The 21253-nt window shown below is 42.9% G+C and overlaps 1 long non-coding RNA gene and 1 pseudogene across 1 annotated transcript; one reads left to right on the top strand and one right to left on the bottom strand.

The window, feature by feature from the left end:
* Window positions 1–455: 455 nt before the first annotated feature.
* On the bottom strand, window positions 456–1326 carry LOC127920041 (uncharacterized). The gene is made up of 3 exons (XR_008104925.1): window positions 1195–1326; window positions 812–1141; window positions 456–723 (listed from the first exon to the last, which is right to left on the bottom strand). It is a non-coding gene; the product is annotated as an uncharacterized LOC127920041 (long non-coding RNA).
* Window positions 1327–12092: 10766 nt separating this feature from the next.
* LOC127920040 (sodium/potassium/calcium exchanger 1-like) lies at window positions 12093–16156 on the top strand (annotated as a pseudogene).
* The last annotated feature ends 5097 nt before the right edge of the window (window positions 16157–21253 follow it).

Here is a 21253-nt window from a genome sequence, read left to right on the forward strand (position 1 = left end):
CTGACCCTCCCTCTCCCTCTGACCCTCTCTCTGACCCTCTCTCCCCCTATCTGACCCTCCCTCTCCTCTGACCCCTCTCTCTGACCCTCTCTCTAACCCCTGACCCTCCCTCTGACTGACCTCTCTCTGACCCCTGACCTCTCTGACTCTCTCTGACCCTCTCTACCCTAACCCTCCACCCTAACCCTGACCCTCTGACCCTCTCTCTGACCCTCTGACCCCTCTCTGACCCTCTCTTCTGACCCTCCACCCTCCCCTCCAGCTGTATCTATCTGTCATGTTTCTAACCCTCTCTGGACCTCTCTGTGTTAACCTGTCTCTAAGGGAGAAACACTTTGGGTCAGCATATGATTTGTTTTCTTACAGTATCTTTGCTTGGACTTGTCTTTCTGGCCAAGTGGATGGAGTTTGCGCTTAAAAAACATTTTAAATTATAAAAAGTCGTTTTTTTCTTCCCAGGTCTGTTCATCAACTTCCGCCACCTGTTTCGGCAGAGGAGGAGACGAATGCGCTCCAGGAAGAGGAAAATGAACTAACGGATAGAAGGACAAAAATCACGATCTCTCCAGTCGCACTGCTGGTTGCCTTTTCACACCTCTCCTCTCACACCTCTCTCTCTTCTCACCTCACCTCTCCTTACACCTCTCTCTCTCTTCTCTCTCTCTTCTCACCTCACCTCTCCTTACACCTCTCTCTACACTCCTCTCTCTCTTCTCACCTCACCTCTCCTTACACCTCTCTCTCTCTTCTCTCTCTCTTCTCACCTCACCTCTCCTTACACCTCTCCTCTCACACCTCTCTCTCTTCTCACCTCTCCTCTCACACCTCTCTCTCTCTTCTCTCCTCACCTCTCCTTACACCTCTCTCTACACTCCTCTCTCTCCTCTCTTCTCTCTCTGTCCATCCCTCTCCTCTCCTCCCCTCTCCTCTCCTTATACCTCTCACCTCTCTTCTCTTCCTCACCCAGTCTGTTCATCAGAGGTACCTCCTCTAACACAACCCTTCCCTTCCTCACCCAGTCTGTCCACCAGAGGTACCTCCTCTAACACAACCCTTCTCTTCCTCACCCAGTCCGTCCACCAGAGGTACCTCCTCTAACACAACCCTTCTCTTCCTCACCCAGTCTGTCCACCAGAGGTACCTCCTCTAACACAAACACTTCTCTTCCTCAACCAGTCTGTTCATCAGAGATACCTCCTCTAACACAAACCCTTCCCTTCCTCACCCAGTCTGTCCACCAGAGGTACCTCCTCTAACACAAACCCTTCTCTTCCTCACCCAGTCTGTCCACCAGAGGTACCTTCTCTAACACAAACACTTCTCTTCCTCACTCCAGTCCGTCCACCAGAGGTACCTCCTCTAACACAAACACTTCTCTTCCTCACCCAGTCTGTCCACCAGAGGTACCTCCTCTAACACAAACACTTCCCTTCCTCACCCAGTCTGTCCACCAGAGGTACCTCCTCTAACACAACCCTTCTCTTCCTCACCCAGTCTGTCCACCAGAGGTACCTCCTCTAACACAATCACATACTGTTAGTATTAACAGATACATGTCATACTGTTAGTATTAACAGATACATGTCATACTGTACTGTTAGTATTAACAGATACATGTCATACTGTTAGTATTAACAGATACATGTCATACTGTTAGTATTAACAGATACATGTCATACTGTTAGTATTAACAGATACATGTCATACTGTTAGTATTAACAGATACATGTCATACTGTTAGTATTAACAGATACATGTCATACTGTACTGTTAGTATTAACAGATACATGTCATACTGTTAGTATTAACAGATACATGTCATACTGTACTGTTAGTATTAACAGATACATGTCCTCCTACCCTGTTAGTATTAACAGATACATGTCATACTGTTAGTATTAACAGATACATGTCATACTGTTAGTATTAACAGATACATGTCATACTGTTAGTATTAACAGATACATGTCATACTGTTATATTAACAGATACATGTCATACTGTTAGTATTAACAGATACATGTCATACTGTACTGTTAGTATTAACAGATACATGTCATACTGTTAGTATTAACAGATACATGTCATACTGTTAGTATTAACAGATACATGTCATACTGTTAGTATTAACAGATACATGTTATACAAAGTATTAACTTACATTCCTGTACTGTTAGTATTAACAGATACATGTCAGAGTTAGTATTAACAGATACATGTCATACTGTTAGTATTAACAGATACATGTCATACTGTTAGTATTAACAGATACATGTCATACTGTTAGTATTAACAGATACATGTCATACTGTTAGTATTAACAGATACATGTCATACTGTTAGTATTAACCGATACATGTCATACTGTTAGTATTAACAGATACATGTCATACTGTTAGTATTAACAGATACATGTCATACTGTACTGTTAGTATTAACAGATACATGTCATACTGTACTGTTAGTATTAACAGATACATGTCATACTGTTAGTATTAACAGATACATGTCATACTGTTAGTATTAACAGATACATGTCATACTGTTAGTATTAACAGATACATGTCATACTGTACTGTTAGTATTAACAGATACATGTCATACTGTTAGTATTAACAGATACATGTCATACCAGATACATGTCATACTGTTAGTATTAACAGATACTCATACTGTTAGTATTAACAGATACATGTCATACTGTTAGTATTAACAGATACATGTCATACTGTTAGTATTAACAGATACATGTCATACTGTTAGTATTAACAGATACATGTCATACTGTTAGTATTAACAGATACATGTCATACTGTTAGTATTAACAGATACATGTCATACTGTTAGTATTAACAGATACATGTCATACTGTTAGTATTAACAGATACATGTCATACTGTTAGTATTAACAGATACATGTCATACTGTTAGTATTAACCGATACATGTCATACTGTTAGTATTAACAGATATGTCATACTGTTAGTAACACAAGATACATGTCATACTGTTAGTATTAACAGATACATGTCATACATTAACAGATACATGTCATACTGTTAGTATTAACAGATACATGTCATACTGTTAGTATTAACAGATACATGTCATACTGTTAGTATTAACAGATACATGTCATACTGTTAGTATTAACAGATACATGTCATACTGTTAGTATTAACAGATACATGTCATACTGTTAGTATTAAGATACATGTCATACTGTTAGTATTAACAGATATGTCATACTGTTTAACAGATACATGTCATACTGTTAGTATTAACAGATACATGTCATACTGTACTGTTAGTATTAACAGATACATGTCATACTGTTAGTATTAACAGATACATGTCATACTGTTAGTATTAACAGATACATGTCATACTGTTAGTATTAACAGATACATGTCATACTGTTAGTATTAACAGATACATGTCATACTGTACTGTTAGTATTAACAGATACATGTCATACTGTTAGTATTAACAGATACATGTCATACTGTTAGTATTAACAGATACATGTCATACTGTTAGTATTAACAGATACATGTCATACTGTACTGTTAGTATTAACAGATACATGTCATACTGTTAGTATTAACAGATACATGTCATACTGTTAGTATTAACAGATACATGTCATACTGTTAGTATTAACAGATACATGTCATACTGTACTGTTAGTATTAACAGATACATGTCATACTGTACTGTTAGTATTAACAGATACATGTCATACTGTTAGTATTAACAGATACATGTCATACTGTTAGTATTAACAGATACATGTCATACTGTTAGTATTAACAGATACATGTAGTACTGTTAGTATTAACAGATACATGACATACTGTACTGTTAGTATTAACAGATACATGTCATACTGTTAGTATTAACAGATACATGTCATACTGTACTGTTAGTATTAACAGATACATGTCATACTGTTAGTATTAACAGATACATGTCATACTGTTAGTATTAACAGATACATGTCATACTGTTAGTATTAACAGATACATGTCATACTGTTAGTATTAACAGATACATGTCATACTGTACTGTTAGTATTAACAGATACATGTCATACTGTTAGTATTAACAGATACATGTCATACTGTACTGTTAGTATTAACAGATACATGTCGTACTGTACTGTTAGTATTAACAGATACATGTCATACTGTTAGTATTAACAGATACATGTCATACTGTTAGTATTAACAGATACATGTCATACTGTTAGTATTAACAGATACATGTCATACTGTTAGTATTAACAGATACATGTCATACTGTACTGTTAGTATTAACAGATACATGTCATACTGTTAGTATTAACAGATACATGTCATACTGTTAGTATTAACAGATACATGTCATACTGTTAGTATTAACAGATACATGTTATACTGTTAGTATTAACAGATACATGTCGTACTGTACTGTTAGTATTAACAGATACATGTCATACTGTTAGTATTAACAGATACATGTCATACTGTTAGTATTAACAGATACATGTCATACTGTTAGTATTAACAGATACATGTCATACTGTTAGTATTAACAGATACATGTCATACTGTTAGTATTGACAGATACATGTCATACTGTACTGTTAGTATTAACAGATACATGTCATACTGTTAGTATTAACAGAGATACATGTCATACTGTTAGTATTAACAGATACATGTCATACTGTTAGTATTAACAGATACATGTCATACTGTTAGTATTAACAGATACATGTCATACTGTTAGTATTAACAGATACATGTCATACTGTTAGTATTAACAGATACATGTCATACTGTTAGTATTAACAGATACATGTCATACTGTTAGTATTAACAGATACATGTCATACTGTTAGTATTAACAGATACATGTCATACTGTACTGTTAGTATTAACAGATACATGTCATACTGTACTGTTAGTATTAACAGATACATGTCATACTGTTAGTATTAACAGATACATGTCATACTGTTAGTATTAACAGATACATGTCATACTGTTAGTATTAACAGATACATGTCATACTGTACTGTTAGTATTAACAGATACATGTCATACTGTTAGTATTAACAGATACATGTCATACTGTTAGTATTAACAGATACATGTCATACTGTTAGTATTAACAGATACATGTCATACTGTTAGTATTAACAGATACATGTCATACTGTTAGTATTAACAGATACATGTCATACTGTTAGTATTAACAGATACATGTCATACTGTTAGTATTAACAGATACATGTCATACTGTTAGTATTAACAGATACATGTCATACTGTTAGTATTAACAGATACATGTCATACTGTTAGTATTAACAGATACATGTCATACTGTTAGTATTAACAGATACATGTCATACTGTTAGTATTAACAGATACATGTCATACTGTTAGTATTAACAGATACATGTCATACTGTTAGTATTAACAGATACATGTCATACTGTTAGTATTAACAGATACATGTCATACTGTTAGTATTAACAGATACATGTCATACTGTTAGTATTAACAGATACATGTCATACTGTTAGTATTAACAGATACATGTCATACTGTTAGTATTAACAGATACATGTCATACTGTTAGTATTAACAGATACATGTCATACTGTTAGTATTAACAGATACATGTCATACTGTTAGTATTAACAGATACATGTCATACTGTTAGTATTAACAGATACATGTCATACTGTTAGTATTAACAGATACATGTCATACTGTTAGTATTAACAGATACATGTCATACTGTTAGTATTAACAGATACATGTCATACTGTTAGTATTAACAGATACATGTCATACTGTTAGTATTAACAGATACATGTCATACTGTACTGTTAGTATTAACAGATACATGTCATACTGTTAGTATTAACAGATACATGACATACTGTTAGTATTAACAGATACATGTCATACTGTACTGTTAGTATTAACAGATACATGTCATACTGTTAGTATTAACAGATACATGTCATACTGTTAGTATTAACAGATACATGTCATACTGTTAGTATTAACAGATACATGTCATACTGTACTGTTAGTATTAACAGATACATGTCATACTGTACTGTTAGTATTAACAGATACATGTCATACTGTTAGTATTAACAGATACATGTCATACTGTTAGTATTAACAGATACATGTCATACTGTTAGTATTAACAGATACATGTCATACTGTTAGTATTAACAGATACATGACATACTGTACTGTTAGTATTAACAGATACATGTCATACTGTTAGTATTAACAGATACATGTCACTGTACTGTTAGTATTAACAGATACATGTCGTACTGTACTGTTAGTATTAACAGATACATGTCATACTGTTAGTATTAACAGATACATGTCATACTGTTAGTATTAACAGATACATGTCATACTGTTAGTATTAACAGATACATGTCATACTGTACTGTTAGTATTAACAGATACATGTCATACTGTACTGTTAGTATTAACAGATACATGTCATACTGTTAGTATTGAAGGAGCAGTACTATAAACAGTTCTAGCGTCTCTTGGCCAGACTAAACAACTTGGTGTATTTTCTGAACTCCATTTTGCAGCTCATGTAATCCTCATAATGGACCTGCCTTCAGTTTTAATTCAGGAAGTGAAATGAAAACTGCCCATATTCTATGAAGAGGGTTTTTAAATCACTCTTTTTATTTTGGATCCACTGAATAGAAGTGAATTGACTCTGACTCTGTTACTGTCATTGATAGAACAGTCCTGTTGCACTTCACTACTGTCCCGTCTGACCATGAGTCAGCGTCAGGCATAATGCTATACATTGATTTGTTTTGTGATAACTTGTTTTGTTTTTTTAAAGGCCCAGTGCAGTCAGAAATATGTATTTATATATACTTCCACGCTATGAGGTTGGAATAACACTGTGAACATTATCATAATGTCCTTTTTAGTGTACGAGTTGTTTGAATAGACTGACATTTCAGCCTGTTTTGGCAGGATGGAGTTTTGGCCTTCCACGGTGACATCACTATGGGGTGAATTAGTTAATAGACCAATAAGAAAGAGAGTTCTAAAACCCCTCTGCCAATAACAGCACATGTTCAGTTTTCCCCTCCCCACTCAGACCACTCCCAGACAGACCTAGCTAAATTGTTGCTTGAGAAATTGCCCGTTGTTGAGAATCTACTTTTTGTTAATTAGTGACCATTTTAATTTAAATCACAGTAAGGTACTTCATTGTTACCCAGGAATGATTTGATATTGACATTTTTTTTTAAAACGCATTGGAGTTTTCTTTTTTTTTTTAAATATTGCTTTATTCCTAAATGAACTTTTATATGCCAACAGTGTTTCTCATGCAGTATAGAATCAAGCTGCATTCTGGGATGTAAGCTACTGTATTCTCCAGTGATGTTTATAGTCCCTGTGATATCTACTATCTCCATCATGCCATCCTTGCTGTGTTGTTCAAAGGCTCACTGCTCTGCGTCTGATGACAGGGTTAGAGTTGCGTCCCGACTCTCCACACTTCTCCTAGAGCGTGCTCTTGCACACTTCTCCTAGAGCGTGCTCTTGCACACTTCTCCTAGAGCGTGCTCTTGCACACTTCTCCTAGAGCGTGCTCTTGCACACTTCTCCTAGAGCGTGCTCTTGCACACTTCTCCTAGAGCGTGCTCTTGCACACTTCTCCTAGAGCGTGCTCTTGCACACTTCCTGTCATCGAAACAGACAAAGGGAACCAGTCTGAGCCCAGAACCTCAGGGAAATGGACATTGTTAGAGAATTAAGGGAAGAGGATCACTGTCTGGAATCATGTGTTTTATTAGAAGGTTTTGAATGTCTGAAGGATCAATTATAATGTGTGATATTATAATAACCAATAAAGTTGTGTGAAATAAAGTGAATATCTGTAGTTATTTATGAAAAGAGCATAGCTGGTGATGTGAATAAAAACCCACAATTATATAGGTGTCTTTTATCTCCTCATAATAACCCCTTTATATAGGTGTCCTTTATCTCCTCATAATAACCCCTTTATATAGGTGTCCTTATCTCCCTCATAATAACCCCTTTATATAGGTGTCCTTTATCTCCTCATAATAACCCCTTTATATAGGTGTCCTTTATCTCCTCATAATAACCCCTTTATATAGGTGTCCTTTATCTCCTCATAATAACCCCTTTATATAGGTGTCCTTTATCTCTCATAATAACCCCTTTATATAGGTGTCCTTTATCTCCTCATAATAACCCCTTTATATAGGTGTCCTTTATCTCCTCATAATAACCCCTTTATATATAGGTGTCCTTTATCTCCTCATAATAACCCCTTTATATAGGTGTCCTTTATCTCCTCATAATAACCCCTTTATATAGGTGTCCTTTATCTCCTCATAATAACCCCTTTATATAGGTGTCCTTTATCTCCTCATAATAACCCCTGTATATAGGTGTCCTTTATCTCCTCATAATAACCTCTTTATATAGGTGTTCTTTATCTCCTCATAATAACCTCTTTATATAGGTGTCCTTTATCTCCTCATAATAACCTCTTTATATAGGTGTCCTTTATCTCCTCATAATAACCCCTTTATATAGGTGTCCTTTATCTCCTCATAATAACCCCTTTATATAGGTGTCCTTTATCTCCTCATAATAACCCCTTTATATAGGTGTCCTTTATCTCCTTTATCTCCTCATAATAACCTCTTTATATAGGTGTCCTTTATCTCCTCATAATAACCTCTTTATATAGGTGTCCTTTATCTCCTCATAATAACCCCTGTATATAGGTGTCCTTTATCTCCTCATAATAACCTCTTTATATAGGTGTCCTTTATCTCCTCATAATAACCCCTTTATATAGGTGTCCTTTATCTCCTCATAATAACCCCTTTATATAGGTGTCCTTTATCTCCTCATAATAACCCCTTTATATAGGTGTCCTTTATCTCCTCATAATAACCCCTTTATATAGGTGTCCTTTATCTCCTCATAATAACCCCTTTATAAAGGTGTCCTTTTTCTCCTCATAATAACCCCTTTATAAAGGTGTCCTTTATCTCCTCATAATAACCTCTTTATATAGGTGTCCTTTTTCTCCTCATAATAACCCCTTTATATAGGTGTCCTTTATCTCCTCATAATAACCCCTTTATATAGGTGTCCTTTATCTCCTCATAATAACCTCTTTATATAGGTGTCCTTTATCTCCTCATAATAACCCCTTTATATAGGTGTCCTTTATCTCCTCATAATAACCTCTTTATATAGGTGTCCTTTATCTCCTAACCCCATAATATCTCCCTTTATATAGGTGTCCTTTATCTCCTCTTTATATAGGTGTCCTTTATCTCCTCATAATAACCTCTTTATATAGGTGTCCTTTATCTCCTCATAATAACCCCTTTATATAGGTGTCCTTTATCTCCTCATAATAACCTCTTTATATAGGTGTCCTTTATCTCCTCATAATAACCCCTTTATATAGGTGTCCTTTATCTCCTCATAATAACCCCTTTATATAGGTGTCCTTTATCTCCTCATAATAACCCCTTTATATAGGTGTCCTTTATCTCCTCATAATAACCTCTTTATATAGGTGTCCTTTATCTCCTCATAATAACCCCTTTATATAGGTGTCCTTTATCTCCTCATAATAACCCCTTTATATAGGTGTCCTTTATCTCCTCATAATAACCCCTTTATATAGGTGTCCTTTATCTCCTCATAATAACCCCTTTATATAGGTGTCCTTTATCTCCTCATAATAACCCCTTTATATAGGTGTCCTTTATCTCCTCATAATAACCCCTTTATATAGGTGTCCTTTATCTCCTCATAATAACCCCTTTATATAGGTGTCCTTTATCTCCTCATAATAACCCCTTTATATACGTGTCCTTTATCTCCTCATAATAACCCCTTTATAAAGGTGTCCTTCATCTCCTCATAATAACCCCTTTATATAGGTGTCCTTTATCTCCTCATAATAACCCCTTTATATAGGTGTCCTTTATCTCCTCATAATAACCCCTTTATATACACTACTGTTCAAACGTTTGGGGTCACTTAGAAATGTCCTTGTTTTTGAAAGAAAAGCACATTTTCTGTCCATTAAAATAACATCAAATTGATTGAAAATACAGTGTAGACATTGTTAATGTTGTAATTGACTACTGTAGCTGGAAACGTCTGATTTTTAATGGAATATCTACATAGGTGTGCAGAGGCCCATTATCAGCAACCATCATTCATGTGTTCCAATGGCACGTTGTGTTAGCGAATCCAAGTTTATAATTTTAAAAGGCTAATTGATCATTAGAAAACCCTTTTGCAATTATGTTAGCACAGCTGAAAACGGTTGTTCTATTCTGGTTAGAGCCCGTTTGCATTGTTCTGTGAAGGGAGTAGTACACAGCGTTGTACGAGATCTTCAGTTTCTTAGCAATTTCTCGCATGTAATAGCCTTCATTTCTCAGAACATGAATCGACTGACGAGTTTCAGGAGAATGTACTTTGTTTCTGGCCATTTTGAGCCTGTAATCAAACCCACAAATGCTGATGCTCCAGATACTCAACTAGTCTACAGTTTTATTGCTTCTTTAATACTCAACTAGTCTACAGTTATATTGCTTCTTTAAACAGCACAACAGTTTTCAGCTGTCTGTCTGTCTGCCTTTCTGTTTGCATGCCTGTCTGTCTGTCTGCCTGTCTACATGCCTGTCTGCCTGTCTGCCTTTCTGTTTGCATGCCTGTCTGTCTGCCTGTCTACCTGCCTGTTGGCCTGTCTGCCTTTCTGTTTGCATGCCTGTCTGTCTGCCTGTCTACCTGTCTGTCTGCCTGTCTGCATGCCTGTCTGCATGCCTGTCTACCTGCCTGTTGGCCTGTCTGCCTTTCTGTTTGCATGCCTGTCTGTCTGCAATTCTGCCTGTCTACCTGCCTGTCTGCCTTTCTGCCTGTCCGTTGACCTTTCTGTCTGCATGCCTGTCTGTCTGTGTGCATAAAGTAGCACTCTGCCTGTCTGTCTGTGTGCATGAAGTAGCACTCTTCAGAATTGTAATTATGCCTTGACAACCCTCCTTCCACTTCAGCGCCAAACATGGTTGGTTTTTGCTCAGCGTTGGTGGTTGGAGACACTGCATGCACTTGGCGGATTATGAACAAATGAATAGGAATGCCTTGAATTTGAAGCAGTTTAAACGTGTTCGTGAGAATGTGAGAGATTGGGTGAACACCTAACCTAATCCTCTTAAAAGACTGCAGGTATTATGCTGAGCCGTGGAGAGGTGTGAGCTGTCATCCTGCGGTGCGCCCTTGTAGCCGCTCACCAAAAACTAGAGTCAGCATCTCTCAACCAATCCCTTTGCCTTAGCGCACACAGCTGGAGAGAGACCTCGCGTCTAGAACACCTCTATCACAACAACTCAGCGATTAAGGTACGTTTTTATTAACAATTGAAAAAGGGTTAAGTTTGGTTTACAGATGTTCTACAGAGAAGGGATTTAAGCTACAATAATCGTCATTGACCTTGTGGAAGCCCCGGATACTTGTCAATGACTCTATATCGGGCACTGTTTCTTGCCTGGAATTTCCCCACGAAATTCAGTTACATGTATCATTATTTTGGTTTCTTAATTTTCACCCGACCCACCTGGATACACACGTGAAAATGAAATGGTTGGTTGAACGTTTGGAATGAATCATATCGCGTATGTTGTCTCGACTCGAGGAGCGCATATCAGCACGTTCATGACCCGCGCACGTCAATGAAAAGTAGGGCCCCGCATAATGATATTTTCTACTTAATTCGCTGTTGTTGTTTTTTAAATTGTCATTTGTACACTAACTACATTCGCTGCATTTCATTACACGTGTCATTTAATCTGTGCAGCCCTTCGGAGAGCAGAGTACCTGCAATTATGTAGCCATAGTAACAGGTGGCTGTATCCCATCCTCCGCGCTCCTGCGACTCCTTCACGTGAACGCGCGCCCTTATAATAAACCCTTCTAATGCTCCCACTAGTGTTTTTATTCGTATTTTATTACATTATTATGTCAAATGTATGACGTGAGTTTTTGCATTGTAGTCTAAACTGAGTGAATTATTGATTTATTTCCCCCTTTTTTCCATATATATATTTATAGTTTGGAGCTGGGACATCATGCCAGGACTATGACATTAAAACAGACTATGCTGAGGATGTGTGCTGACCGCTCGCTGAACTGCATTATTTGGCTAACTAATGCTACTGGACCCGTTCCCATAAGCCTAACCATGCATCTGACACGGGCCTAATAATCCGCTGTGGGAACCAAGACCACTCTGGCAGCGGTGAACAATGCATTTGCCACAAAGACGGAGACTCAATCGGAGTCGCATCCTCTCTTCCTCTCTGGTGTGTTACTGTGCTGCGTCTACACCGTGACGTTTCAAGGCCCGGCTGCAGGAGCCACGGGTGGCCCGCCAGGCCGCTGCAGAGGAGGACCCTGGGACAGCACTCCCAGAGGAAGGGGGCGGTGGTGATAGTACTAGTGTTCTGGAGGTAGACGCACGAGAGGTGGTGACCTCTAACCTCTCTAGCCTAACAGAGAGCTATAATGATGACGTCATCACCAGGGCTCCGACTGTGCTGGAGGGGGATGACGTCATCGTGATCACTGTCAACAGGACGGACATTAAGCACTGTATCTACGTAGAGGACCCTGAACCTGAGCCTCCGACTGAACCTCCTCCCTCCCACCTCGCCTCCTCCTAACACCACCACCTCCCCGGGTATCCCTGGAGACCTCCCCCACAGGAAGGGAGAGTACCCAGAGGACCTGTTCACAGTGGACCAGAGGAGGCAGGGCTGGGTGACCCTCCACATCCTGGGCATGGTCTACATGTTCGTCTCCCTCGCCATCGTCTGTGACGAGTTCTTCGTCCCGGCGCTCGGCGTCATCACCGTGAAGCTCGACATCTCCGACGACGTCGCCGGGGCGACCTTCATGGCTGCAGGAGGCTCCGCCCCCGAACTGTTCACCTCTCTGATTGGCGTGTTCATCTCCCATAGCAACGTGGGCATCGGTACCATCGTGGGATCAGCAGTGTTCAACATCCTGTTTGTCATCGGGATGTGTGCCATCTTCTCCAGGGAGATGCTCCACCTCACCTGGTGGCCTCTGTTCAGAGACGTCTCCTTCTACATCATAGGTAATAATAATATCATTTGACAGATAATAGGTAGAGAGATGTGCCATCTTCTCCAGGGAGATGCTCCACCTCACCTGCTGGCCCCTGTTCAGGGACGTCTCCTTCTATATCATAGGTAATAATAATATCATTTGACAGATAATAGGTAGAGAATAATAGGTTTTCCAGAAATCCCGGGTTTGTAGACTCCCGGAATCATGAGGAATAAACAGGACATCTGGAATAATCCCATCCAGGATTTCTGGAAAACCTGGGAATTTTGGGGAAAGTACATACTTTAAAAAGGTGCTTACCTTGGAGCCAACGGTCGATCCCATTGAAATGGGTTAATTGCATCCTATAGTTTTCCCCTTATAGTGAACTATATAGGTACATACACTCAGAGAAAAAGGTGCTATCTAGAACCAAACAGGGTTCTGCAGCTGTCCCCATAGGAGAAAACTTGTGGGATCCACGTGGAACCCCTTTCCACAGAGGGTTCTACATGGAACAAAAAGGGTTCTCCTATTGTGACAGCAGCAGAGCCTTTTGCGCTCTGGCCAAAAGTAGTGCACTATTTAGGGAATAGGGCTCTGGTCTATAGTAGAACCACTATATAGGAATAGGGCTCTGGTCTATAGTAGTACCCTATATAGGGAATAGGGCTCTGGTCTATAGTAGTACCCTATATAGGGAATAGGGCTCTGGTCTATAGTAGTGCACTATTTAGGGAATAGGGCTCTGGTCATTAGTAGTACCACTAAATAGGGAATAGGGCTCTGGTCTATAGTAGTACACTATATAGGGAATAGGGCTCTGGTCTATAGTAGTACCACTATATAGGGAATAGGGCTCTGGTCTATAGTAGTACCCCTATATAGGGAATAGGGCTCTGGTCTATAGTAGTACCACTATATAGGGAATAGGGCTCTGGTCTATAGTAGTACACTATATATAGGGAATACTATATATATTATTATTATATTATTATATATTATACTATATAGAGAATAGGGCGCTGGACTATAGTAGTACACTATATAGGGAATAGGGCTCTGGTCTATAGTAGTACCACTATATAGGGAATAGGGCCCTGGTCTATAGTAGTACCACTATATAGGGAATAGGGCTCTGGACTATAGTAGTACACTATATAGGGAATAGGGCTCTGGTCTAAAGTAGTACCACTATATATAGGGAATAGGGCTCTGGACTATAGTAGTACACTATATAGGAATAGGGCTCTGGTCTATAGTAGTACCACTATATAGGGAATAGGGCTCTGGACTATAGTAGTACACTATATAGGGAATAGGGCTCTGGTCTAAAGTAGTACCACTATATATAGGGAATAGGGCTCTGGACTATAGTAGTACCACTATATAGGAATAGGGCTCTGGTCTATAGTAGTACCACTATATAGGGAATAGGGCCCTGGTCTATAGTAGTACCACTATATAGGGAATAGGGCTCTGGTCTATAGTAGTACCACTATATAGGGAATAGGGCCCTGGTCTATAGTAGTACCACTATATAGGGAATAGGGCCCTGGTCTATAGTAGTACCACTATATAGGGAATAGGGCTCTGGTCTATAGTAGTGCACTATATAGGGAATAGGGCCCTGGTCTATAGTAGTACCACTATATAGGGAATAGGGCTCTGGACTATAGTAGTACACTATATAGGGAATAGGGCTCTGGTCTATAGTAGTACCACTATATAGGGAATAGGGCTCTGGACTATAGTAGTACACTATATAGGGAATAGGGCTCTGGTCTAAAGTAGTACCACTATATATAGGGAATAGGGCTCTGGACTATAGTAGTACCACTATATAGGGAATAGGGCTCTGGTCTATAGTAGTACCACTATATAGGGAATAGGGCCCTGGTCTATAGTAGTACCACTATATAGGGGAATAGGGCTCTGGTCTATAGTAGTACCACTATATAGGGAATAGGGCCCTGGTCTATAGTAGTACCACTATATAGGGAATAGGGCCCTGGTCTATAGTAGTACCACTATATATAGGGAATAGGGCTCTGGTCTATAGTAGTGCACTATATAGGGAATAGGGCCCTGGTCTATAGTAGTACCACTATATAGGGAATAGGGCTCTGGTCTATAGTAGTACCACTATATAGGGAATAGGGCACTGGTCTATAGTAGTACCACTATATAGGGAATAGGGCTCTGGTCTATAGTAGTACCACTATATAGGGAATAGGGCCCTGGTCTATAGTAGTACCACTATATAGGGAATAGGGCTCTGGTCTATAGTAGTACCCCTATATAGGGAATAGGATGCCATTTGGACTCATGCTCTCCTCTCTCCTAGACCTGATCATGCTGATCGTGTTCATCCTGGACAACACTATCATGTTCTCACATTTCTTGCCCTCCTCCTCTTCCTGCCCCTCCACCACCTCTCCCTCCCCGTCCTCCTCCTTCCTCCTCTACCTCCTTCTTTACCTCCCCCCCCCTCCTCCTTCCTCCTCCCCCCTCCTCCTCCTTCCTCCTCTCCCTCCTCACTCCTCTTCTTCTCCTTCCTCCTCCTCCTCCCTCTCTTCCCTCCTCCCCTCCCTCTCTCTTCCTCCTCCTCCTCCCTCTCTTCCCTCCACCCCCTCCTCCTCCCCCTCCTCCTCCCCCCCCTCCTCCTTCCTCCTCCCCCTCCTCCTCCTTCCTCCTCTCCCTCCTCCCTCCTCTTCTTCTCCTTCCTCCTCCTCCTCCTCCATCATAGATCTGATCATGCTGATCGTGTTCTTCTTGGACAACACCATCATGTGGTGGGAGAGCGTAATGCTGGTGTCGGGTTACGTGGCCTACGTCTGCTTCATGAAGTTCAATGTGCAGATCGAACACTTCGTCAAGACGCAGATCAACAAACACAAGAGCATCGTCAAGATCATCATGCCAGAGGAGGAGGAGAAGGAGAAGGAACCCAAGAAGGTTGGTAGTGTTGTTGGGACTTTGTTAGGCAGTATTGGTGAAGACAAAAGACAGATAGACAGGTAGGTAGGCAGGCAGGCAGGCAGACAGACAGACAAACAGGCAGGCAGGCAGGCAGGCAGGCAGGCAGGCAGGCAGGCAGGCAGGCAGGCAGACAGACAGACAAACAGGTAGGCAGGCAGACAGACAGACAGACAGACAAACAGAGAAACAAAGAAATTACCAAAAACAATTATCAGGAAATATAAATACTAGAAAAGCCCATTGTAATACCACCCAGAGTCCCTACCACCCCAGATCTGGTCCAGTCCATGAGAGACAATACCACCCAGATCCTCTCTGGTCCAGTCCATGAGAGACAATACCACCCAGACCCTCTCTGGTCCAGTCCATGAGAGACAATACCACCCAGATCCTCTCTGGTCCAGTCCATGAGAGACAATACCACCCAGATCCTCTCTGGTCCAGTCCATGAGAGACAATACCACCCAGATCCTCTCTGGTCCAGTCCATGTGAGAGACAATACCACCCAGATCCTCTCTGGTCCAGTCCATGAGAGACAATACCACCCAGATCCTCTCTGGTCCAGTCCATGAGAGACAATACCACCCAGATCCTCCAGTCCTGGTCCAGTCCATGAGAGACAATACCACCCAGATCCTCTCTGGTCCAGTCCATGAGAGACAATACCACCCAGATCCTCTCTGGTCCAGTCCATGAGAGACAATACCACCCAGGACCCAGAGCCTCTCTGGTCCAGTCCATGAGAGACAATACCACCCAGGACCCAGACCCTCTCTGGTCCAGTCCATGAGAGACAATACCACCCAGATCCTCTCTGGTCCAGTCCATGAGAGACAATACCACCCAGGACCCAGAGCCTCTCTGGTCCAGTCCATGAGAGACAATACCACCCAGGACCCAGACCTCTCTGGTCCAGTCCATGAGAGACAATACCACCCAGTACCCAGACCCTCTCTGGTCCAGTCCATGAGAGACAATACCATCCAGGACCCAGACCTCTCTGGTCCAGTCCATGAGAGACAATACCACCCAGGACCCAGACCCTCTCTGGTCCAGTCCATGAGAGACAATACCACCCAGGACCCAGACCCTCTCTGGTCCAGTCCATGAGACAATACCACCCAGGACCCAGACCCTCTCTGGTCCAGTCCATGAGAGACAATACCACCCAGGACCCAGACCCTCTCTGGTCCAGTCCATGAGAGACAATACCACCCAGGACCCAGACCCTCTCTGGTCCAGTCCATGAGAGACAATACCACCAGGACCCAGACCCTCTCTGGTCCAGTCCATGAGAGACAATACCCAGGACCCAGACCCTCTCTGGTCCAGTCCATGAGAGACAATACCACCCAGGACCCAGACCCTCTCTGGTCCAGTCCATGAGAGACAATACCACCCAGGACCCAGACCCTCTCTGGTCCAGTCCATGAGAGACAATACCACCCAGGACCTCTCTGGTCCAGTCCATGAGAGACAATACCACCCAGGACCCAGACCCTCTCTGGTCCAGTCCATGAGAGACAATACCACCCAGGACCCAGACCCTCTCTGGTCCAGTCCATGAGAGACAATACCCAGGACCCAGACCCTCTCTGGTCCAGTCCATGAGAGACAATACCACCCAGGACTCAGACCCTCTCTGGTCCAGTCCATGAGAGACAATACCACCCAGGACCCAGACCCTCTCTGGTCCAGTCCATGAGACAATACCACCCAGATCCTCTCTGGTCCAGTCCATGAGAGACAATACCACCAGATCCTCTCTGGTCCAGTCCATGAGAGACAATACCACCCAGATCCTCTCTGGTCCAGTCCATGAGAGACAATACCACCCAGATCCTCTCTGGTCCAGTCCATGAGAGACAATACCACCCAGATCCTCTCTGGTCCAGTCCATGAGAGACAATACCACCCAGATCCTCTCTGGTCCAGTCCATGAGAGACAATACCACCCAGATCCTCTCTGGTCCAGTCCATGAGAGACAATACCACCCAGATCCTCTCTGGTCCAGTCCATGAGAGACAATACCACCCAGGACCCAGAGCCTCTCTGGTCCAGTCCATGAGAGACAATACCACCCAGGACCCAGACCCTCTCTGGTCCAGTCCATGAGAGACAATACCACCCAGATCCTCTCTGGTCCAGTCCATGAGAGACAATACCACCCAGGACCCAGAGCCTCTCTGGTCCAGTCCATGAGAGACAATACCACCCAGGACCCCAGACCCTCTCTGGTCCAGTCCATGAGAGACAATACCACCCAGTACCCAGACCCTCTCTGGTCCAGTCCATGAGAGACAATACCACCCAGGACCCAGACCCTCTCTGGTCCAGTCCATGAGAGACAATACCACCCAGGACCCAGACCCTCTCTGGTCCAGTCCATGAGAGACAATACCACCCAGGACCCAGACCCTCTCTGGTCCAGTCCATGAGAGACAATACCACCCAGGACCCAGACCCTCTCTGGTCCAGTCCATGAGAGACAATACCACCCAGGACCCAGACCCTCTCTGGTCCAGTCCATGAGAGACAATACCACCCAGGACCCAGACCCTCTCTGGTCAAGTCCATGAGAGACAATACCACCCAGGACCCAGACCCTCTCTGGTCCAGTCCATGAGAGACAATACCACCCAGGACCCAGACCCTCTCTGGTCCAGTCCATGAGAGACAATACCACCCAGGACCCAGACCCTCTCTGGTCCAGTCCATGAGAGACAATACCACCCAGGACCCAGACCCTCTCTGGTCAGTCCATGAGAGACAATACCACCCAGGACCCAGACCCTCTGGTCCAGTCCATGAACAATACCACCCAGGACCTCTCTGGTCCAGTCCATGAGAGACAATACCACCCAGGACCCAGACCCTCTCTGGTCCAGTCCATGAGAGACAATACCACCCAGGACCCAGACCCTCTCTGGTCCAGTCCATGAGAGAGACAATACCACCCAGGACCCAGACCCTCTCTGGTCCAGTCCATGAGAGACAATACCACCCAGGACTCAGACCCTCTCTGGTCCAGTCCATGAGAGACAATACCACCCAGGACCTCTCTGGTCAGTCCATGAGAGACAATACCACCCAGGACCCAGACCCTCTCTGGTCCAGTCCATGAGAGACAATACCACCCAGGACCCAGACCCTCTCTGGTCCAGTCCATGAGAGACAATACCACCCAGGACCCAGACCCTCTCTGGTCCAGTCCATGAGAGACAATACCACCCAGGACTCAGACCCTCTCTGGTCCAGTCCATGAGAGACAATACCACCAGGACCCAGACCCTCTCTGGTCCAGTCCATGAGAGACAATACCACCCAGGACCTCTCTGGTCCAGTCCATGAAGACAATACCACCCAGGACCCAGACCCTCTCTGGTCCAGTCCATGAGAGACAATACCACCCAGGACCCAGACCCTCTCTGGTCCAGTCCATGAGAGACAATACCACCCAGTACCCAGACCCTCTCTGGTCCAGTCCATGAGAGACAATACCACCCAGGACCCAGACCCTCTCTGGTCCAGTCCATGAGAGACAATACCACCCAGGACCCAGACCCTCTCTGGTCCAGTCCATGAAGACAATACCACCCAGGACCCAGACCCTCTCTGGTCCAGTCCATGAGAGACAATACCACCCAGGACCCAGACCCTCTCTGGTCCAGTCCATGAGAGACAATACCCAGGACCCAGACCCTCTCTGGTCCAGTCCATGAGAGACAATACCACCCAGGACCCAGACCCTCTCTGGTCCAGTCCATGAGAGACAATACCACCCAGGACCCAGACCCTCTCTGGTCCAGTCCATGAGACAATACCACCCAGGACCTCTCTGGTCCAGTCCATGAGAGACAATACCACCCAGGACCCAGACCCTCTCTGGTCCAGTCCATGAGAGACAATACCACCCAGGACCCAGACCCTCTCTGGTCCAGTCCATGAGAGACAATACCACCCAGGACCCAGACCCTCTCTGGTCCAGTCCATGAGAGACAATACCACCCAGGACTCAGACCCTCTCTGGTCCAGTCCATGAGAGACAATACCACCCAGGACCCAGACCCTCTCTGGTCCAGTCCATGAGAGACAATACCACCCAGGACCTCTCTGGTCCAGTCCATGAGAGACAATACCACCCAGGACCCAGACCCTCTCTGGTCCAGTCCATGAGAGACAATACCACCCAGGACCCAGACTCTCTCTGGTCCAGTCCATGAGAGACAATACCACCCAGGACCTCTCTGGTCCAGTCCATGAGAGACAATACCACCCAGGACCCAGACCCTCTCTGGTCCAGTCCATGAGAGACAATACCACCCAGGACCTAGACCCTCTCTGGTCCAGTCCATGAAGACATGGACTGGTTGATTCACTGGACTGTCATCAGAGCCTGTGTTTATACATCCAGCCCTTTGGACAGGTCATAGTGTGTGTGTGTGTGTGTGTGTGTGTGTGTGTGTGTGTGTGTGTGTGTGTGTGTGTGTGTGTGTGTGTGTGTGTGTGTGTGTGTGTGTGTGTGTGTGTGTAGAGAGAGAGAGTGAGAGTGTGTGTGTGGCAGCCAGACTCGGCAGCCTTTGATGATTGGGACTGAATCCCTGAAAGGATCCCAGGTGTCAGAGCCCAGCGTAGGGGAGCATGGGTCAGAGGGAGGACAGGACGGGACCGTGGGGGGGTGATGTAATGCTGATGAGATGTAAAGTAATGTCGGCCATCAGTTTGTCATTGTCACATTGGAGGAGTGTATTATTCAGCTAAATCACACACCTGGTGCCAGTCACCGTGTATCTCTAGTCAGTCATCTGAATATCAATTCTCTGTGTTTCATTGCATATCCTCTTTGGCAGACAAAGCTGTAGCAGGGAATTATTGTCCAAACCAGTAGAAACAAATAGCACCCTACCCACTTCAACGCCACAGGAGGTTGGTGGCTCCTTAATTGGGGAGGACGGGCTCGTGGTAACGGCTGGAGCGGAGTCAGTTGAATAGTATCAAATACATTCAATTAAAAAACATTAAAATATATATTTTTTTGCTTTATATAACCAGGAAAAGCACATTGAGAACC

This window comes from Oncorhynchus keta, unplaced genomic scaffold, assembly GCF_023373465.1.
Source record: "Oncorhynchus keta strain PuntledgeMale-10-30-2019 unplaced genomic scaffold, Oket_V2 Un_contig_18169_pilon_pilon, whole genome shotgun sequence".
Taxonomy (NCBI): domain Eukaryota; kingdom Metazoa; phylum Chordata; class Actinopteri; order Salmoniformes; family Salmonidae; genus Oncorhynchus; species Oncorhynchus keta.